The sequence below is a fragment of the Lissotriton vulgaris genome, chromosome 8 (assembly GCF_964263255.1).
Source record: "Lissotriton vulgaris chromosome 8, aLisVul1.2, whole genome shotgun sequence".
In the NCBI taxonomy this organism is placed as follows: Eukaryota; Metazoa; Chordata; class Amphibia; order Caudata; family Salamandridae; genus Lissotriton; species Lissotriton vulgaris.
The window spans coordinates 68,382,324-68,406,131 of NC_141696.1; the positions used below are offsets into that span (position 1 = coordinate 68,382,324).

The 23,808-nt window shown below is 43.7% G+C and overlaps 1 protein-coding gene across 1 annotated transcript in view; it reads right to left on the bottom strand.

Annotated features, from left to right (window-relative positions):
• The window catches only part of LOC147693410 (uncharacterized), a 218,812-nt gene that overhangs the window by 110,207 nt on the left and 84,797 nt on the right, over positions 1–23,808 (bottom strand). Inside the window, exon 3 of the mRNA XM_086933721.1 lies at positions 22,592–22,893. The gene's annotated coding sequence lies outside the window, so the exon portion shown is untranslated. The remainder of the gene's footprint in view (positions 1–22,591; positions 22,894–23,808) is intronic.

Sequence of the window (23,808 nt, forward strand, 5' to 3'; positions counted from 1 at the left end):
CTGAATTCCAAAAATTCCGGTGGTTCTGACACAATCTCTTGACTAGGAAGGTTAGCAAAAAAATGTCTCAAACGCAAGTTTCTCATGAACCTGAAGAAATCGATTTCAATTTCCAAAGGATTGGTCTGGTAAGTGGGAACAAAATTAAGTCCTTTGTTGAGCACTTTAGTCTGTTGCACTGACAGATCATATGTAGAGATGTTAATTACTAAGTTGGTCGATTGCTCCTCAGATTGGGTTTTGTTACCTCCTTTGCCTCTCCTGGTTTTCCTTTGGTTTTTCCCGGTGGTTGAGTTGTCTCCGCGTCCTGGGCGGAAAAAGACGTCTTGGAAGAAGCTGCTCCTTGACTTTCTGGGGCAGCTGGTGCACTTGATGTTGTTGTTACAATTATAGGGGGTGCCCTATTCGTGTTGGTATCTCCTTCTGTGGCTACACTTTCTTGAGATGAAGTATTCGGTGTACGTTTTACAAAGGTTCTCCTCTGCGCGTACACCTCCGCCCAGGTGTACACCTCATTCAACTTATAATCAAGTGTATCTCTCTTATATTTCCTAAGTTTGCCTTCTTGGATCTCTTTGGAATGCTTCTCCATTCTTGCATTCATTTCCTCCAGAAATTTAGACCAATCTTGCTCATCCATTCTAGTTTTTAGGTCTGATTCAATTACTTCAATTTCATCTGTGATTTCCTTAATTACTACAGCAAGTTCTTCCAGTAATAAAAGTATCAAATCCAAGGAACACTTATTTAACACAGCATACCAGCGGTCCATAAAATCTTTTTTCATATGAAAACGAAAAAGCATAGGTTTAATAGGCATTCTGAGGCCTCTCGGTATCCTTTTAGCACGATGATACTGCACGAGAGTGGACGCGTGGAGGCGCTGATTTAGTTGTCTCTTTGTCAAAAATTCCAATTGTTTCAATTGCTGTGACAAGCTACTCCCTTGCACATTAAAGGACCTAACGTCATGAATCAATGAATATATTTCCGAAGCTTGTTCATTGGTATATGCCAAAATATTAGCTCGATTGTCCGTCAAACTGGTTATGGCATCAAACGACATTCTTAAATTGTAATGGGTGCTCAATCCCTGTGGACAGGGTACAAAACAAAGGTTAATAATGGGAAAGGCACTCCTTTACTCGCTCACAATACTCACAATAACTTTTCAACAAATTATCTATGCGTGCTGGCAGAAGGAGATGGACAGTCCAAACTCCATCAAAGTAATTACAAAGAACAAAGACATCAAGCAGAGCCGCTTGCCCTCTGCGCACTGTTGCAATTCCAAAGAGTGGAATAAATGAATTATTAAATTCTGTTTAAATGCTAAACACTTTAAATGCAAAAACACTATACAAGTTGTGCGTGTTTGATTTTGCTCTTTACTGACATGTCTCTTGAATCAACTCATGGCATTATTTTTATGTACAAATTATCATTGGTACAAAGAAATTGTAAATTACAAACAAACAACACATTTGCAAATACATCAACAATGGGATACTTTTCATATGTTCCCTGCCCAATGCATTTCGGGCCTCCGGTGCGGTGTACTTTGCATATTTAAAGAACCTATTGCTTTGAAGTAAAGGCATTTTTTGTTTTTTTGTTCTTTTAGGCATTGCCCCTGACGAAGGGCTGGGAGGCCCGAAATGCATTGGGCAGGGAACATATGAAAAGTATCCCATTGTTGATGTATTTGCAAATGTGTTGTTTGTTTGTAATTTACAATTTCTTTGTACCAATGATAATTTGTACATAAAAATAATGCCATGAGTTGATTCAAGAGACATGTCAGTAAAGAGCAAAATCAAACACGCACAACTTGTATAGTGTTTTTGCATTTAAAGTGTTTAGCATTTAAACAGAATTTAATAATTCATTTATTCCACTCTTTGGAATTGCAACAGTGCGCAGAGGGCAAGCGGCTCTGCTTGATGTCTTTGTTCTTTGTAATTACTTTGATGGAGTTTGGACTATCCATCTCCTTCTGCCAGCACGCATAGATAATTTGTTGAAAAGTTATTGTCAGTATTGTGAGCGAGTAAAGGAGTGCCTTTCCCATTATTAACCCGTATTTGTATACTGACATTTTCACAATAAAGGTTTTTAAAACAAAACATGGTAGTAGTACCTAGATTGGTAAAGTTTTGAATAATAGCCACTGTTTTCGAATCAGTAAAAGGCAAGTGAAATAAAGCAGCCCGATTACATGATTGTTAAAAGGTATAATACGCAGGAAAGCAGTAAAGATAAATGGTCAAGGGCTGTTGTGTTTTCCACTCCTGCAACATAAAGTGATCGATAAGAATCCGATATTCATGCCTATCAGCGACTAAGACAGCAGGTCGAGCCTCTTTTGTTCAACTGCTCCCTCATGGGACGAAGAAACGCCCTTTTTCTCGAAATAGGAATATTTTACTTGTAGGACAGTTGTAAATTTCCCGGAAAATACATTAGCCTGGAACATTGTTAGTGATAAACTGTAAATACATCTGGGTCCTTTGCTTTACAAGTCAGAGTGAGAAAAAAAAAGGTGGGGCTTTCATCATTTGGGAAAAAAGAAATGTTCTAAACCAATGAAAAGTGTTATTTTTAGGTCATATGACCAAGCCTTCCATCATTAGAAAAACAAAAGTAAAATGAACCAAAGAAAAGTTTTATTAACAAGTCACATGACCTGTTATGCTTACGTTACGCGCTGCGCGCCGCGCCCCGGATCGCTTCCGGGAAGCTGTGCCTCGCGCACCGGAGCACTTCCGGGTGCGCTAACGCGGCGCGTCATATGACGCATTACGCGACAACGCAGGTCCAGAATATAGTCAAAATGTCTCCACCAACCAGCGGTCGGAACAGAACCCCTTTCAGCAGTCAAAAAAGTTCTGTTAAATGACAACAGAAGGGACAGGCAACAAGAACCTTCAGTCAAAGAGGGGAGGGCAAGTTCTTCTCTACTGGGTCACGTTGGGGCTCCACCGGAACTGATCGAATTGGTAGTCTACAGTGTTTCTGGATGTTTCAGATTGAAGCTGGCGTCAGCATGAGAGCACCCCGTGGCTATGTCGTGGCCATTCCGCGAGCAATCATGGCAGTCGCTCCCCACCGGAAGTCTGCGGGAGTCGGGGGTCCCGGTGACTGTTGTAGAATCTTCAAGGCTGAGGGGACGTTTTTGGGAATGGGGCCCATGCCCTAGCAGGCAAACGTCCGAGTTCAAATGTGTCCCAGGGCCATCATGGTGTCGAGCTCAGTTCATCTCACTAGTTTCGTATTTCTCATGAGGGGTTGTTCCTAATTTTTCTATTTTAGCGAGGTCAAAAAGAGATCCCATTAGTGGCCTACTGATTTTGTTTGATTCCTTTTGTTTTTTTAACGATTTTTCACTGTCTGCAAAGACTAAACAGAGTTTTGTGACTCTGTGCTTGTTTGTAAATAGAGAATGAACCAAAGAGAACCAATTCTAAAACAGTAAATGCTTGGATAACAATCAATCAAATGGAGAGAGAAGCAGGCACGACGGATTACAACGGGAGCAAAGGCCTGCGTTACCTACCCTTCACTATCTACAAAGAGAGAATACTCCTAAAAGAAAAGAGGGGGGGGCAGCGTTCAAAGCACATCAGCGTGCATAAACACGAAAATGTTTTTACCTATCACGTACTTGACATTTTAAAGCTTTTGATATTTGCTATTAAAAAACCATTGAAATTCACTGAAAAAAACATAGGTTATAGACCATATATAGTTAGGAATTAGCATTTACAAAACCTTGAAAATTCACTGAAAAAACCATGGGTTATAGACCATATATAGTTAGGAATTAGCATTTACAAAACCTTATTTTACTCACACAAAACCATTGAAATTTCATATATAGTTAGTTGCACTAACTATATATCGCGCACCCGCAATCCACTGCTGATGATGTCACATATTACATCATTCATGACATGGTCAGTGACATCACTGATGACATCACTGATGACATCTCAAATGACATCACTGATGACATCATTTATGTGATAATACGATGAACCTCTTCAGACTCTAATATAACCTTAGATACACTCAGTGTAAACAGACACTTACAGACTGTCACTCATCCATGGAGTTACTCACACACCTAGTCAGTCATGCAAAGAATCAATCACACCTCCATTTCCTCAACTATACAGTTATACACACCTTACTTATTCAAACATATTCGAACACATATTTACTCTCTTATACAATCACTGATACAAGTTCACAATGATCCATACAGCCACTTACACATTCACTGGCTCTTATGCACAGTAATTTATATATGTCAACTCTCACATGTACTGTGTTTTACATATGTACTTACTTTGACATGTAGCACTGAGATATCCATTCACTCACCAATACACTCATGCACACAGTCAACCGCCCATACAGCTGTTTCCACATGCACTTTTGAACTCATACATCTAGTGAATCAACTGCTCACACATCTATGCACAGCCACCCACACACACACTCAGTCTTCCATACAAATACTTGGGCAACCAATCATTAACCCATATAGTTACTCATATAGCTACTGATCAACACATGCAGCAGTTTACAGAACAACAGACATAATGATGCACAAATTAAGACAGTTTAGTCACTAACCCATGCACTCAGTGAGACACATTTAATCACTCACTCATACAGTCAGTCGTGCACCTACTAAATCCTTCATCCAGACACTTATACATCCACTCATTCTTCAATATGTAAGACTTATTTTAACTTTACAGAAACATACAGTCACTGGATGTTGTCATCAGTGATGTCATCAGTGATGTCATTTGAGATGTCATCAGTGATGTCATCAGTGATGTCACTGACCATGTCATGAATGATGTAATATGTGACATCATCAGCAGTGGATTGCGGGTGCGCGATATATAGTTAGTGCAACTAACTATATATGAAATTTCAATGGTTTTGTGTGAGTAAAATAAGGTTTTGTAAATGGTAATTCCTAACTATATATGGTCTATAACCTATGGTTTTTTCAGTGAATATATATATATATAATATATATATATTTATATATATATATATATATATATATATATATATATATATATATATATATATATATTATATATATATATATATCCATGCTTGTTACTGCTGCCGCTGCTCACGAACAGAGGGTGCGTCGTCGGGAACAGACCACCCAAGAAAGGTCCGGTACTCTTTTCAACCACCTCGTAATCCAAGGAATGACACCCCTGTGTTCTTGCCAATTCAATTTTCTAGTCAGCTGATAGGAAGCGTTTCGCCTGTCCAGGATACTTGCACACCAACAATTTTTCATTACGATTCAACCACTTTTTAAATAGACGTGCTCCTAACGTGACTGCCACTCCCGCAATGCAAATTGAGGAAAGCAGGACTGCATTCCTCTGACGAAGGAGGCATGCTTGGAGCTTATGGCGGAAACCTCAGAGTCAGAGGACCAACGGTGCACGTCAGTCTTGCCCAGGTAGGAGGCACCTTGGAGGCAAGTGTGGGAAGAGGGGAAGCCAGTCCTAAATGTAACTTCTACAGGCAGTTTGTATTGTAGAGACTGGCGATTTCTAGTAGTGGCGACACGCCGTAATTGAATTAACCATGTCTGCTGCTGAAGTAAAAAAAAGAGAGGAGGCTGCACTCTCAATTTTTAATGACACCCATGTAACCGCTAAGAAAACAGAGGGGTTACAAGTAATGAAAAAATCTCTGAAGTTACAGAACGATTAAGATGCTTAGAAAAACGAAAGCGCAGTGAATTGTCAAAATGGTAGGAGTCTAAATCCCTTCAACGTTATCTAGAGGTGAAACGGATACCGCAAGGCCTCCATATCATGGTGGCACCTACTTACGAAGACCCTAATGCCAATATGCTCTGTGAGTGGGCAGAAAACAATCAGGAGTCGTCACACAGGATGCTCGCAATTTTGGTGAAATATGCGGACATTGATCAGCAGGAAATTATGGTAGAAATTGCCCAAATTATGGAGATGCTAGATAAAGAAACCAATCAAGAACCAATTGAAAAGTTCAAAAATGAAAGGAAAGAGCGTCTCAGAAAATTGGTAACAACAATCAAAGAGAGAAAGGCACACAAACAAAAACTGCAAGGCAAAAATGACTATGAACGAGGTAAAAGCTACACTTGCAAAACAAATGTGAAAATCTAAGAAGACAAAGAATGAATCCCAAGGGTCAATCTAGACCGGATGCACAATCTGAACTAAGTAGTATTCAGAGCTCTGAAGTCTACACTGATCTAGAAGAGGGGCAACATAGACAAGGAGAATCAGTAATACCATTTGTCATTGATGAGTTTGTTTTTTTAGAGCAAGAGAGGATATTCAATCTCTGTCCAAAACCACCAGTGATCAGTGAAGGACCACTAAGAAGAAGAGGCAAAGGCAACGAGGCACAAGGGGTTCAAACGATGCCAACGCAGCAAACAGGACAAAGAACAAATACATTCTGAAATGGTGACTGAAAATGAAGCATCAATAATCAATTTGACTGACATTACATTATCTGACTAAGAAAAAAATATTCTTCAACTTGGTGTATCGTATCGCCCGAAAGCAGAATTCAATTGTGTCAAGAAACAAGTGGACATTTTTAAGTTTGTAAGAACATTGAAGCTAAACAACATTTTGCTATGAACCAACTTGGATGGACACTTGAAACAAGAAATGCATCTCTGGATGCTAGTCAATCAGAAAATCTGTTAGTCGCCAATATGGATCTTTTATTAGATTTAAGGTGACTGGATAATACAAGTGAGACAAGTCCTCTCAGTTTAAGTGTGGAGAATGTAAGTGAGATGAATCCATCTAGTCCCAATATGAATACACAGATATCTGCCAGCCAGGTGTTTGAAGTCGCTAGGGAGCAGGGAGTTGATATTGGAAGCAATGCTCCTACAAACTTTAGAGCAAATTTTAAATTCATACCAATGACTTTTAAAGACTCAGTTGATGTCTTCAATGAGTTAGTAATTAACGATTTGAAATGATTGCCCTCTAAATACATTAATATGTTCATTTTGTCTGTATGTTATTGATATCAATTGTATCATGTTAAACAGTTCTTCATATATCAATGATTGACACTGAATATATTGTATATGATGTTTGGTCAATGAAAGAATTTCATCTCTGTATTTTGACTTTTTGAACCCAGTGTAAACATGCACACAGGGGACCATCTGTCTTATTTTTTGTTTGTATATTTAGCCTAAATTATTTCAAAAAATAATAACAATAGAAAATATTTTTGATACCATTGAACAGAGGTTGCACGTATATGCTTATGATATTCTCTATGTCCATAATTATCTCCATTGTTCCTAAAATTACAATATTTACACACTAAAATCACTGAAGCAACCATGCACACAAGTTTCAGGCTGTATAATGTGCAACTACAGGAATGGTTTAATCAACGCTTAATTACGCATGAAGAACTATTGTTTTAAAAAGTTGATAACCCTGTGGTTCCAGTATTTTATTTAATACCGAAAGTTCACAAAAGCATTGAGAATCCCCCAGTGTGCCCCTGTAGTGAAGACCGGGCTCTGCTTGCATTTAAGTTTGCTGATACTCGTGTGAATACTCTTATTGTAAGTAACTCTTACTACAGTTTTCAGTCTTTCAATGACAATTTATTCTTTTGGACTTAAAATGAATATTCTGATTTCAAAGGTAGCACAATCAAGCATATAATGTATTGAGATCGAGTTGCAGAACTTAAAGAGCATCTGCCTCTCGTGAATGTAATTCATACTCTTGGTCACCAGAGCGTAGGAGTACACGCTGTTGGTAACAGTTTATCTGATGAAGCAGCGAAAACAGCAGTGGCAACATGTTTAGTAGCAGCAGATACAATATCTAAAAGTAAGATTTATGATGACATCTTGGCAGCTATTGCTGCAACTGAGAAGGGAGGTGATTTCCCTTGAGGTTTCCCTTCTAAATACTCTTATCATTTAAGTTCTGATAAAGTTCCCTATGTGAGAATTAACAACTTGGGGGCAAGTTGATTCCCAACGTGGACAGCAGGCTTTCCTTGATAACAGCCACTTACTAGGGCATGGCATCGGCCCATGCAGGCGTCTCAACGACTGTCACCATTTTATAGCAACGTTAGTGATGGTGCGGATTGTACAAACAGACTTGTGAATATGTCTGTACTTGTGACATTTGCCAGTAGATTAAACCTTTGACTGCTGTGCGTCCACCACAAACACTGCTGTATATATCTAATACACCCCTGGGGGGTGTTTATTTAGATCACTGCGGTCCTTCCCCTCAGATACTGCGTATAAATTCATCTTAGTTGCAGTGGATTCGTGCACACGTTTTCTATGGGTTTGGCCACAAAGGAGTGCTGATGCTCGAACTGCCATCAGGGATTTGCGTCTTTGTGGGAATTTTTGCATGTGGCACCTTTCATTCTGACCAAGGTCCAGCATTTGCCTCTAAGGCGTGCAAAGAAGCTATGGGGTCTTTGGAGGTGCCGGTCAAATTTTCGTCTCCATACCGGCCTGAGGGCCATTCTGTTGTGCAGCGAATGAAGCGTGACTTAAAGCAATCCTTGACAACTACAGTTTTAGATTCTGCCAGGAGATTGATTGGCCCATTTGTATAGCGTACAACGTGCACTTAATAATCTCCCTAGAAGGTCTCTGGGTGAGCGGACGGCATACGAAATGCTCTTTGGCATAAAAATGTTTGTCCCGGACCTTGATGATCTAGACATGGCAGCGCCAGCCGTCCCCTTTGACGTAGATAATCATTCTGCTGTGTTACAGAACATATAAGAGACTCGAGACAGTCTTGCAAAGGAACATTTGCCCTCCACACCTGGAGCTGAAGCTGCTCTACAGATTCCGGTAGTTGGCTGGCTACCCCAAGTCGGTGACCTGGTCCGTGAGAAGGTGGAGAACAAGAAGGAGTTTGGCCCCTCTTATCGTGCATCAGTTCCAGTGCTTGGCGTGCAGGAAACTAGAAAAGTCATTTTACTTCCACCTCCTGGTTGCAAGGATAACAGGTACATCTCCATTGACAGTATGTAACCAAAATGAGTGGACAATTCTTCTTAGTATAACTCCAGTGGTCTCTTGTCCAGAAATGCAGAGAAATTCTTTTTTTGACTCACCAAATACGAACAGGCCTGACATTGGCATTGAGATGCATACAGTTACTAATCCATTGTTAAATCCACTGGCTGGTTATCCCCATGAAGATACCGAGTACATCTACCCCACAGATGTGTTGTTGCCTGGTGTGCCGACAAGTACAGTTGACCAGTCACGTTTTTTATTTGACATTAGCTCTACAACACCTAGAGCCCCATCGAAAATTTCTATTTTCTCTGTTTGGTTTAATAGACGTTTTTTGATCACCCCTTGTACTTACATCTGGTTGTTGCTCATCTCCATTTTTTTGTTCATGTCGATTGGATTTGTGGTTGACTTTTTTCATCTAGTCAATGGACATTACCTTACTGAGAAATCTACAATTAGGTTAATTGATTGAACTTTGGCGCCCCACTCCTCATCACACACCAGGAAGAGCGACCAGACTTTTGTTAATATCACTGCCTGGCCTGTGTTAGATGAGATTGTATTGGATGCTGTTAAATTTCAAATTCATGGCCCCACAGAGGTGATAAATGTTCCCAATGTACTTTGTGTTTTTATGGGAACGTTGTGAAACAGAACATACGCTCTGACGATTAGGATGTCCAGTCCATTGAAGCTCTATTTTCTGATTTGAAATATTATGCTGTATTTGATACTGAAGATTTGTACTTAAACTCCAAAAATTATGCAGCGTTGTATTGTTATCAGCACTATGGCAATCATTTCCTGCATAAAGCAAATACATTTAGAAATGAGGTTAATTATACACAATGGGAACATTGCCCAGCTCCCATTGAAGGCAACTCAAAAACTGTGTTGAAATGTTTACTTATTTTACTGATTTCACTCGATCCAATCCTAAAGCCTTTCATTTCAAAGTGCCTTCTATGTCTACTTCCAAAGTTAGACACACAGACACTAAATGACTGTTTTCTTAGTCCTTTATGGATCAATTAGCTATAAGGGGCTATGAGCTGTGGAAGGATACCATTGATCTTAAATCTGTTTGGGGTTCTAAAAACAGGCAGGTTCAAGGCACAGAAGCTTTACATTGCACGTGCCTCATCCCGAACCATATGTTGTTTTTGAATTCTACTATTTTTCAAACTACTTGCTTTGGATTGGCTACTTCTAAAAAAAATAAATGCCCCTGCCATTCCTGATCTGGGTGCTTATCCTACATACGACAATCACACCATTATGTCAATTGATGAATTGCAGGCCCTAATTACTAATACCCCGTTCAATATTTCCAGCTTGGATCCCCAAGGTTGGTTATTATGGCAGAAAAGTTCAGATTCCTGCCAACTTCGTTTTCTGGGCCTGGCCCCGGGTTACACACAGGTTAGGGAGGACCCCCGTTTTGAAGACACCCATTCTGTTACTATGTATTCGGTAAGGAAATTGTGTCAAAATTGTCTTAAACATTCCACCTTAGCGTCAGTTAAACTTCATTTATAACAATTGACTGACACTGTTGATTTGAATGACTTTGTGAAAGGCCCTGTAGGAGGCTGGTCCCAAAGATGGGTGTATGCTATTTACAACGAAGTTTGGAAATTGTCTCAAATTGAAGCTGCTTTTAGATTAAGGGCAATGGGTCAAGCAAATTTAGAAAAAGTGCTTGCTGTCGTTGATGAGATGGTAAGGAAGTTTATTTAAAAGGTGAGGATTGCACTTGATCACTCACTAGTGTGCAAGAATATACATTTGCACGGACCGCGTAACAGTCAAGTTCCGAATTTAGCTTGAATTTTGAAGGGAAATCCAGTACCAGCGAGACCCCCAACTTTCACTTTCCTAGCTAACGGTAGTCATTTAATTTTTAAATAATGAAGCTTGTTGTGGGATGCTAGCAGGGATTGCATATTGTAACTATCTCCCAACGAGTGGTCTGCTGCAAAAATGTGCTTTTCCAGCTCCCACATGGGAGACTCGATATATCCATCTGGCCTTTCGTTCCAACCTTGAAAGCTGAGTTCAACAAGATGAGCAGAATAAGGGCTCTATTGTCCAAGAAAGAAGTCGCCCTTACTTCTTTGCGCGAGACATTTGCCTTTCACGTAGCTAACACCCGAACAGTGGTGCATGCGCTTTTGAATACTGATCTCCCACTTCATTTTGGCGCCTTGATTCACACTATATTCAATGCCTTGGCCACAACAGGCTTGTTGCATTTTTTTAAAGTTGTGGGCTCAGGCCTTTTGACCTCGTTCCAAACTATATTTGGTGTGATACCGGCATTTTTTCATTCTATTTTTCCAGCAGATACGGCGGATTACCATTAATTCTCGCCTTGGCTGCCGCAGTGCTGCTGTTGATTTGCTTGCTCCAAAATGGCTGCACTATCCGTGTCACAAGACGGCCTACCCGGCTATTCCAGCTTTGAAACCGGATGCTTGAATTCTATGGAACGCTACCTCTGGCCACTTTGAGTGTAGCGTATGGATTATCCTTCCAGTTCTCATATTTCGCTTCTGTGCAACCTGTGTTCCATTGCCTGGATTGTCAATATGAATATGCGTTGGATTCGTAGAGAAGTGTGGCTCAATGGTTAGAGCGGCAGACCCTGTGCAGAGGTCTGGCCCGGGACCAGGGTTCAATTCCCGCCTCGGTGGGTCTTGGGCTCAATTTCCTCTGACCTGATAATTCTCGCCTCGGTGCCTATTCTAATCATGGGTCCCACTCTGCAACTCTGGGCAATCGCTTGCTTAATCTCCACAATGGCCCCAACAGTGCTGGGATGCCTGGCTTCACCTTTAGGGGTGCCCAGGAGTGGACATTTAACAGGGAAAAGCTAGGAAGGGTTCCTCAGCGGTATGCGTACAGTGCCAGGAAACCCCGGTTGGGGTATAAGTGCGCTTTACAAGTACAAATTAATTTCATTTCATTTGTGTCTCTCCAATATGGTGTCTCCTGCTCCAGATTATGATCGACTGTTGAGTCCCTTAGTGGCTCATGAGTTGGACTGTTCTGGTGTCGGGATTATGGCCTGCACAGCAGCGCATGGAGTTCTAGGGAATTGGAACATATGTGCGGCACCACATGTTGCATGCTATGTTGCCAACCCCTAGCTCTACCGACAGAATGTGAGACGGCGGTGGTAATAGAGGGCTTCCGCTATCTTGGGATATTCATCACGGCAGACCCAGTTCTGTTTTATACCTATGATTTACAGGCCCTTCAGACAAATCTTTGAAGTGACGTCCAGCATTGGCGATCACTGCCACTTTCATTACTGGGAGATGTAGCACTATTCAAAAGGATGGCACTGCCTTGCTTTTTATATGTCCTGCAATCAGATGTCATCCATACTTCGACTCGAACCTAACCTTCGGATGCTTAGGAAGGAGCTGGAAACTTGGGTATTTTCGACGATCTTACAGTATCATTCATGGCTCCTCAATCCTACTGTACCTCAATCAGCGCCAAGACGCCACGGCATACAAGTGTTTAACAAATAACAAATCAAATCAAATCACTGCCTAAACAATCACCCTTTGACATAAAGTAAACAAAAGGCTGGGCTGGCACGACATTCTAAGTCAAAATCACACCGCTCTGGGAAAGTGATTAATTGGGCCGGCTACATACCAGCACTGGATTCAACAGGTGGGACCTTGTTTAAATCTCAACAGTGGGAGATTGGTGGACTTGGGGAGTTGATCCCTTTCGCTGATTTGCAGTTGAAATTCAGTCTTGTCACAACTGAAACATTCAGGTATCTACAGGTGAGAAATGCCCCTATGGCGGCCATTACACCAGGAAGTAACCTCTCTGAAGCCTCACCATTAGAGGACAGACTTGTTACAGACTTTATAGAATGCGGAGAAATCTCCTTGACCTATCAAAAGCTAATGCATAACTCCTCTAATCCCCTGCAAAAACGTTGTGGGCATTGGCACAGGAACATAGGAGAGCCAGAATATGAGGATTGGCAGGAAGCCCTCTGTTCCCCTAAAGAAGTAGCCATCTCCATGAAATTATGGCTCAGAATCATACATAGAGCCTACCTCCCCAGAGCTACATTGGTCAAGATAGGTAGAGAAACTACCACACTTTTTCAGTGATTATGAGGACAAGATGGAATCTGCACTAGCCCCTCTCTGCGACCCGGTGGTGAAGTCATGATCTATAATATCAGGGAAGATTTGGCCAAGGAAACATGGAGGCACATTAACATTATGGTTGAACAATTTGCACTGTATTGTGACTTAATTGTAGAAATGTATGACTGCTATGTCATAATGATTGTATCAAAATTGACTATGTCATTCTCAAATAAAAATATATGAAAACAGAGGTAATTTAAGTCTGCATTGTATAAGTGCAGCCTTCTCCTCAGTATTTGTGATTGGGTCTGAGCTGAAGTGTAATAGGGAGATGTAATATTTTAAAGGTACCCATGGTTGTATGTATTTGAGTGGTCCTGGTCGGTTAGTTGGAGGATGCCTGGTGAGAAAAGATTTTCCAGATGAGCAGTTTTCACATCATGCAAAGCAGACCAGTCTGCTTCAAAGTGCATGGGAAACAAGAGTGAATGATTGCTCTTTCTGGTAACTTATTATAGACTGTATTTCACTTTTATGCACCCTCTCATCCCTCCCTCATAACCCCTATTCCCTATTTATAATGCCTGCTCAAACATACTAAACACAGTCTCTTTTCTGTGCCTTTTCAATGTTTCCATCAATCAAAGCCACCCTCTCCTACTCTTCTTAGGGTGTCTTCTGCATGCACAGGTCCTCCCTCTTTATGCGTCTGTAGTCTGCTCTCCCCTTCTTTCACTCTTTCTCATACACTCTTTCTGCTCCTCTGTTTAGAGTTTATTCCCCACTTCCTGCACAAACGACCTACTTATCTCTATCTTCCTTTCTTGTTATTCTGTGCAGCTCTCACCCCTATCTATTCGATACGGCACATAATTCCACTACATAAATACACCCCAGAGCAAACAGTTCCACTTCACACAATTCCAAACTAACAATTCCAATACAATACACATAATTCCCCTAATCATAGGAAGAAGATGTGGATAAGGTAGCAAAGGCCCAAGGATTTCAAGGCTTTAGACAACACTTGAATAAGTATGGTTAGTTAGTGGATGGAGACACACTCGAAGCTCTGGACCTCTTGGGCTTCAGGGTTAGGGAAACAGTTTTGAGAAGTTGTAAGTGTGATCTCCACATGAGATTGGTTCAATTTGCCAGGATTAGTATCCGTTTTTTCCAGCTCGTAATATGAAGGACAGAGACATTTCTGTTTGCAGCAAGGTTTCTTTATTTTGATTCATACGACAAGGACAGCCGACACGTGTTTCGCCCCCTCTTGGCGATTTGCGCCGGGGCTTTCTCAAGGCTAAATGGGTTAAATCACGTAGAAAATTCCTGTTTCAAGATGTGTACAGTGTCCGAAATATAAAAATATAATTCTTCAGTAATAAAACATTTCCTGCTCATTTCCCAATCTCCCTTTCCGCACTGCGTGCACCCGAAATCACCAGGTGGTGATTTCGGGTGCACGCAGTGCGGAAAGGGAGATTGGGAAATGAGCAGGAAATGTTTTATTACTGAAGAATTATATTTTTATATTTCGGACACTGTACACATCTTGAAACAGGAATTTTCTACGTGATTTAACCCATTTAGCCTTGAGAAAGCCCCGGCACAAATCGCCAAGAGGGGGCGAAACACGTGTCGGCTGTCCTTGTCGTATGAATCAAAATAAAGAAACCTTGCTGCAAACAGAAATGTCTCTGTCCTTCATATTACGAGCTGGAAAAAACGGATACTAATCCTGGCAAATTGAACCAATCTCATGTGGAGATCACACTTACAACTTCTCAAAACATAGGAAGAAGATATTGTCATTTAGAACATGAATAGTTTTAACTCATGCAATTTGAGGCTTATTGCATTGCAAATGCTTGTTTCTAGATGCTGCTCCTGCTCCCACTTGAGTGCATCAACAAGCTTATTTGGTAGCTTGTGGGCAATTAAACTAATTCCATAATTAAAATCCCAAACTTTTGATACAATTTGCCAAACTGTACCCTAATCTCTCAGGCTGCACAGTTTTACACATGAACGGGCCAGGCTACATAAAAAAACATTGCTCTGATGCTAAAATATGGGGAAAGTCGATTTGAATCTAAAGTGAAAGGGGAGTAAAACACTGTATTTAAGAAATATGGTCCAATCCTGTCCTTTCTGCCTACTCTTACACCAATTTGGCAGCCTAGCGCCAGTGTAGGCTCCCTGCAGCAAAGGGGCACCTTTCTGCAAAAAAACTATACTATGAAGCATGTTCCTCTTTCTATATGGGCTGAAGAATACAGCACATATGGAAAGAGGAAAAAACCAAGCAGAAATTAACATATTTCTCATTGTTACACCTCACCTTGGGAGTTGTACAGATATGACGATCCTCCACGTTTACATCACTTTGTAAATCTGGGGCAGTGTCAAATTCCATGACTGCTGTGTGGGCACATCCTCATCAATGCCCATGGAACTCCTCCCAGGTGCAGAGTAAGGTGACACAGCGATTTGATCTGCTTCGCCTTACTCATGATTTGTGAGGCCACTGAAAGCCATGCAGGGTGGGTATGTGGGACTTCATAAATCCTTATGACCGCCCTGCGTCACACATGCACCACTTTATTTGGTGCAAAAGTGAGGCACGGCTCACATAAATAAGCCCCAGGTTTTATAGGGAGCAATCAAACAGTATTTGCACCACATCAGGTAAACGTAACAAACACATTCACTTTATTTTTGCTGTTTACATAATAGAAAGTGGAGAAAATAAGGGTATCCTCTTTTCAGGTGTAAAAGATGGACCAGGAAGTTAGTCAACATCAATTTCTTCCAGTTCTATTACATCAGTAACAAAACTGTGCAACATAGTAAAACTTGTTTTAAAGAAAAAAGACATGTTCATGCACCAAAGTTTCTTTTCTTTAACATCATAAACGTCTAAAATGAGGGTGTGTGAATAACGAGCCGATGGCGATGGACACGTGAGCTCGGAGCTCCGAGCCGGCCTGCACACTTATCCCACCCAATTGCTGTTGCCCTGCTGCCGGGGCACGCACCTGGCCATGCTGTGACTGGGTGGCCCCTAGGACCGACTTTGGAGAGTTCCAAGAACCCGTGGAGCCTAGCACCCCACGGGGAATGAGCGGAGCGCTCCATCTCCGAGTCCCCAAGATGGTGGCACCTGCTGAATCAGAGCGCTCGGACAGGAGGCTGCAGAGGGGGCCCGCCTGATCCTCGTGGTTGCCTGGGTAGCCTCGGAATTCCAACGAGGGCTCTGCTGACCTGACACCGACTGGAGGGGGCTGCCGAGGTGAGCGATACCCACCACAGTGTTTTTCTATTGAAGAGACTCACGTACTGTGAAGGAGCCATCATGCACCTGCCTGTACTCCTGACGCCTGCCTTGGAACCAATCTGAGCCTGCTTACTGTTGTTGCCTTCCGGTGTGTGGGCAACCCCGGGGGGCCTTCTCCTTTGCTGAACGGACTGGTTGTCACTCGTTGCTGGCAAGCTGGTGCATTTGGAGGCCGGCACCATTTTGTTGATGGTGCGGCGGGCGGGGACCCACTGCTGTGACGCCGCTGAAGCTCATTGTACCCTGCTTGGCAGACTGGAGCGGGGTTCCCTGTGGGGCCCTGCTGCTGCGAGTGCCACTGCTCCTATTGGGGATCAGGAGAATGAACTTGGGACTGCTCACCTGTGTGCTGTGCGCCTTGTCCTGTTGCTTGGGGCGGAGCGCTGCAGACCTTGGACATGTACCCTTGGGGGGCTCTGGCTCAGATTCTGGGTGGGCTGGACTTCCTGCCCAGAGTTAAAAGGGGGCGAGTGTCATTGACGTGCACAGTAGCTCTGGCCTTAGACCTGTTCATGGTGACTGGACACTGGAGCCTGGCCATTCGTGCTCTGCATGGCCAGCAAGTAATGGTGATCCTTGGACGATGCAGTTGCTCCTAGATGTGGGGGCCATCATTCGCACCTGTTCTGGTACCTGCGATAGTGGACGCCACTGTCCGTCCGTACCTGCCTGGCGGCGTTGTACTCCTGGGGAAATAGGGAAGCCCAGGGGCAAACAGACTGGGGTTCCCCAAGAAAGCCCAGGGGCAAGCAGACTGGGGTTCCTCAGGACCAGGATGAGTCGGCTTCAGTGCACAGACAGCATAATGCACCAGAACTGCCAACTTGGACCAGCATTAATTGGCCCAAATCTTGCAGGCTATAGGGGATACCAAAGGTACGCTACACCTGGACATTGCTAATGTGGTGGTGGGGCTGGGAGTCCTACAAGCAGAACACACTAAGCTGGCTGACCATGTGAAGCAGACGGAGGCCTCTCTGGCAGACATGGCGCCAGTTCAGCAAACCCTCTCGACTCAGATGGGGGATATCTCCCACAGGATTAAATTGCTGGAGAAACGAGCTGAGGATGCTGAAGGGCATAACAGCAGAAACAATATATGAGTGCTGGGTCTGCTGGAGGGAGTGGAAGGTGCTAATATGATAGACTACCTGGAGGGCTGGGTTCGGAATATGGTGGCACCTGCTGAAGTGACACAGTTCTGTATCGTGGAGAGGGCTCACTGGGTCCCAGCCCAATCCCTGGTGCAGGGGAAGGCCCCCTCGACTGGTGGTCGCTCAACTCCTTCATTACAAAGACAGGGATTTTCTACTGCAGTGGGCACACTCTTCAGGGCCCTATACGGTAGATAATAGTAATCTGTCAATCATCCCTGACCATGCATTGGAGGTCCAATGCCGCGGCATCTCATTCTTAGACAGTCATGGGGGCCTTGCATGATGAAGGGCGCCAGTACTCCTTGATGTTCCCGGCTCAACTGCGGACAGTCTTAGATGGCAAGACTCACTTTTGTGATGAGCCCGAGGAGGCTTGGGACTAGATTGAATCTTATAAAGTTGGCCGCGGACCGGCAGGGCGTAGGCCAACGCCTCCTCCCGCGCAGCAACACCCGCAAAGAACACGACAGACAAGGCTTCATTGCAACACCATGCGAACACCAAGTGCCTACCAGATGGAGAGAGAAAGATCTGATGCACTGCGGGTGTTAAGTTACCACATGTAACTCCGGGAACAGCTGATATTATGTAACTGCTCTGCTGCTTTATACTAGATCTGCTTCGCTCTTTTTCTTCCCAGTTGTCTGCCTCTTACTCTCTTCAAATTGTCTTCCTTCAGGAAACACACATCACATATCAATAGGGTCTCGCCCTGCAGCATAGATGGCAGGTCAGGTTTTCTATACAACTTGTTCTGCCTTTGCGCGGGGAGTGTTAATATGGGTCAAAGCGAGGGTTCCTTTTCAGCCCACATATCAGCTAACGGACCCAGAGGGGAGGTATGGGATGGTTGCGGGCTGACTCAATGGCAGCAATGTAGTGCTGCGCAGCATCTATGCCTCCAACATGGAGCAGCCAGCCTTTTTCACCCTTTTATCCGGGAAACTGGTGTCCCAACTGACTGGGTCAGTGAATATGGGCAGGGACTATTTAACTAGATAGGTCTCATTCACCTCTCCCTGACTAACCTATACATAAGCTCTCTAAGGCTAGAAGGGATTGCCAGCATTATTGGGGGCTAGTTGATACATGGGGGGCACACCACCCGAGAGATCGCAGATATTCTTCTTTTCAGCACTGCATGAGCTCCGTGTTCGTTAAGATGCAATACTGTGTTCCCCAGATATTCACGCAGCAGTAAACAATAGTGAGTATCTCATCAGAACACTCTCAGATCATAACTAGTTACTTCTAAAAATACATTGGGCCCAGGCGTGTCCTCCAATCCAGGCATGGCTATTTCTTCCAGAACTATTAAATGTAAATGTAAATGTATTTATATAGCGCAAATCACCGACCCGGTATCTAAGCGCTTGCTTAGGGAACCCATCCTGGTATTCCCCTGTGAGATAACCCCGGCGGGGTAACCACAAGGTGAAAGCCAGGCATCCCACCGCGAGGGGCCATTGTGGAGATTAAGCAAGCTATTGCCCAGAGTCGCAGAGTGTGAACCCGTAAATCCAGTAGGCACCGGAGCGAGAATTGTCGAGTCCATGGAATTTTGAGCCCAAGACCCGCCGAGGTGGGGAATTGAACCCTGGTCCCGGGCTGACCTCTGCTTCCAGGTCTGCCTCCTCTAACCAGTGAGCCACACTTCTCCACGTTTTAGGGGACCAGGCCTTTCGTGAGGTGGTGGGAGCGGGCATTACCTAATATTTTCTTGAGAATACTGGCAAGGCTTCTTCATCTGCTGTGGAATGGATGCCTTCAAGGCTGTGTTACGGGGACCGCAGATCAGCACCTACACAAAGCAGAACAGGAACGACCGGGCACCCTGATAGACAGCAGGGGTTGTTGGAGGCGAGGGAGGCGGTGCCACGCGGGTTGAGAGGTTACGCTGTTTTGATTATAAAAAATATTTAGTGCGCGCTCATGCTGAGTGCGATAAATCTGGAGCGTTATTGACTTGGTTAGCTAACCCCGCTAGACGAGGGAAGGTCATATTAGAATTGTATAGCCAAGCGGGGGAAATTTGCTAACCCAGGAGGGGTTTAATGATCCGTTCCTTGCTTATTACATACAGATCTCTATCAGAGCTTGATGATGCTGAATTATGCCGTCCTTGGGAGTTTCTCTCTGCGGTTGATCTTCCAAACTTGATAGGGCTCAGGCGGAGCTGCTAGGCCAAGATATAATAATTGGAGTAGTTCGGGGGCGATCAAACATATGGCGCAGAACAAGACCCCTGGGGCAGATGGCCTGCCGATTGAGTTTTATTTGACCTTCATTGACCTTCTGGCTCTTAAGTTAGTGATACTTTATAATGAGGTGAAGCACGCGGGTCAATTGCCTGCCACCATTCGCAAAGCCATAATTATTCCACTGCTGAAGCCAGGGAAGCCGCCTTCAAATAGGACCACTTATCGCCCACTGTCCATGCTTACTACTGATTATAAGATATTAAGTCGGATCTTAGCAACTAGGCTGCTCCCACACATGGTCCACATAGTATACAGGGATAGGGCAGGATTTATCCAAACAAGGAATACAGCCATGAATGTTATGTTATATTAGGTTATTTCCATTTCTAAAGCGCACAGCTGCCCCAGCAAAGGGGCGTCCCGGTGCTATATCTGGGGAAGAAACACAACTCAGTCAGGGCAAAAAGAGAGTTCAGCAATAGAATAGAAAGAGAGAGTTCAGCAATAGAGTCCTAAGATCCAGTGGGAAAGATAAAAGTTTTCACGGCTCTCCTAAATGCCAGAATCTCATCCATGGCACGAATATGGGCAGGGAGAGAGTGAGATGCTTGATTCGTATTTTAGAAGCAGACACTTACCCCAAAGAATCAGCTGCCATTTTATTGGTTGATATAGAGAAAGCGTTCAACAGTTTGCGTAGTTTTGGTTTGGGTGATACTTTTGTCACTTGGATGGCATTATTGTACAAGCATTCCACTGCTCGGGTAACAATGGGGAGATTGATTTCGGATGCCTGCGCTGTGAGCCGTGGGACGAGGCAGGGCTGCCTGCTCTCCCCTCTGTTATTTGCCCTGGCCATGGAGCACCTAGCAGCCCAGGCCAGGACAGGACTGCGGTATCTGGGGCTTTGTCTACATGGTCTAACCCATTACATTGCGCATTACGTTGATGATCTACTCATGTTTGTAGCAAATATGGCCGATGCCCTTGCCAGAGCAACAACAAGGGGTGGTGATGGACAGAGTTTCTGAATTAAGCAGAATACTCTCACCCAGTCAAGAGATCAGGGCTAGATCCAACACCGTTTTTTAGCTCATTGCACCATCCCAGCTCAGAACCTGGCTATATGCAAATTAGTCTGTTCCTCTCCCAGTGCATGATGGGAACAGGGCAAACCAAACTACCAAGCCAATTCTTACACTGGGAAGGAAACAAGCTTCCGGGGACTGGTTTCTGGCATTTCAGCCGTCGTCGGCCCGGCTTGCTTGAATCCTGATGGTGCAATGAGCAAGGGACTCACATCTGAGTATACCCTTCCACGCTTAGGGTGGACAAAATATTTAACAACAAGGGGTGGTGATGGACAGAGTTTCTGAATTAAGCAGAATACTCTCACCCAGTCAAGAGATCAGGGCTAGATCCAACACCGTTTTTTAGCTCATTGCACCATCCCAGCTCAGAACCTGGCTATATGCAAATTAGTCTGTTCCTGTCCCAGTGCATGATGGGAACAGGGAATAGGTCTAAGAACAGGATCACTAGTACATTTTTGGACGGGTGCCTTCTCTTGGCTAAAAGAAACATTACAGCACATTGGAAATCCAGGAAGGGCCCAAGTGTCCAAAGATGGAAGGCTGACCTCCTTAAATCGGCGGAATGCAAAGGCACCATTAGATTACAGCTGGCCACGAGAAAGCTTTGGAGGCAGGAAGGGATTGGGAGGCATTAGTAGTCTTTCTGAAAGCCTCAGATATTGATCTGGATGTAGACCCCATGGCTGGAGACCCTGCTGTTTTGCTCTGACAACTGTATGCTTAACATCTGGGACTATTGGGACTATTGTACCCCTGATTACATCTGCCTCTGATGCTGCAGAGCTCCCTGATCTTTGTTACAGTATACCTGTATTGTGTTCCTTAGTGCTACACCTTGCTAGGGCCATACATTTTGTTATGTGTGATACGCCGGCGAAAGGGGTGGGATAAGAGGGAGGGGGGTACATTTTGTTTTGTATTCTCAAGTGTGCGACATACGTGTCTCTCCATTGGGTCTCATAAAGCACTGGTCGTTTCTAATATGTTTGCTTATCAATGATGTTGCTGACAGTTGATACCATTACCCTGCAGTAACGGTACATAATATCTGTTGACCAGGGCGATGTCATTTATACCTGGGTGCGACCAGGGTGTGCTCTCATTGCATGAGTACCTATCTGTCTTCGTATTCTGATCATGGTTTATTTTTTCTGGCTTGGAAATAATAAAAACATATGTTTAAAAAAAAAAATAAAGAAATAATAAACGTCTAAAATGATTTGTCAATAAACAGAAATGCACTCTGCAAGTTCAGATATGTTTCCACAATTGCTGTTCTCATTTCTGTATCATGAAAAATCCTACCTGCACTAGGGTTTAGGCCAAACCCATTTGTTCCAGAGAATCCATTCCCTATCACATGTGAAAATGTAGTAAAATGGCTTTACGTCCTTCTCTTTTTTTTGCACACCAGTGCAGTGTTACTGTAATATTGCCTCCCATCATCTATCCTGGCTGAAATGTTTTCCTGTCCATCACTTCTCCAAACACACACGGGAAAATATATCAGTAACTTTGTGTTGCCATAAAGACACAAAAAGTGGTGCATACTGGTGCAAAGTGTTCACGTACCCCAGGGGCGTCTGGCTCGCTTGATGTACCGCCTTCCTGCTCGCTTGTCCAAGGTCAGCTACATCTGAGAGCACAGCCGGTGCAGGCAGGGCCAGGACAGACCCGGGAGCACCCACACTTCAGTCCAGGGCAGCGCAGGCAGGAGGAACAGAGGTGGTGGGACCAGGCACTGGGGAGAAGGCGTTTCCAAGATTGAGCAATCCACAAAGGAAAAGATAACATTGGGCTCTTTTAGAGGAAGTCACGAAAGGGAGTTTGCCCCCGCCTGGCCCAGTCCATGCTGCCGGGTGGTGACCTGCGATCTGCAGAGAATAAACAGACCTTTGCTCAGTCACATTGACAGCCTGGGTGTCAAATGTCTCCCGTTCGTCAGTATCACCCCAGATTTTAGGATTCGGGGAGGGTGAAGGTGAAGGGATGTAAGGGTGATTTTAAGGTTCCTTTTTGGATAGAGGTAACGGGAGGTTAGAGTGAATTTAGAGTTCAAAGGTGGATAGAGGCAAAGGAAAGTAAAGTTCATCTTATAGTTTAAGTGGATGGAGGTAAAGGGAGGTAAGTTTGAATTTAGGGTTCAGGCGGGAGCTGAGGTAAATATACGTAAGGCTAAATTTAGGGTCCTGGAGTGTGTAATGGGAGGTAAAGGAATATTTAAGGGATAGGGTGGGCAGCGGTGAAGGGTGGAAAGTGTGAATTTAGGGTTTGTGGTTAAATAGAGGTAACAGGTGGTAAGGGTGATTTCAGGGTTCAGGGGTTGGTAGAAGTAAAAAGAGTTAAGGATGTTTTTGTCATTCAGGGGTGGACAGATATAAAGGAAGGTAAGGGTGTTTTTAGGGTTCAGGGATGGGTAGAGGTAAAGGGAGTTAAGGGCGTTTTTACGGTTCAGGGATGGGTAGAAGTGAAGGGAGTTAAGGTTGTTATTAGTAATCAGGGGTGGGTAGAAGTAAAGGGAGTTAACTGTTTTTAGCCTTCAGGGGTGGGTAGAGGTAAAGGGAGGTAAGTATGAATTTAGTTTTTGGAGGTGGATAGAAGTAAAGTGAGGTAAGGGTGAATTTATGGTTTGGGATATGTAGAGATGAAGGGTGGTATGGGATATGTTCTCTTTACACCATGCATTAGTGCACACACAGAATGACTTTCATTCCCATCCAATAATTCTCTGCTCCAAACATGAAGAATAGTTTAAAGGGGCACAGTAATTCTCATTGAGGTCACTTATT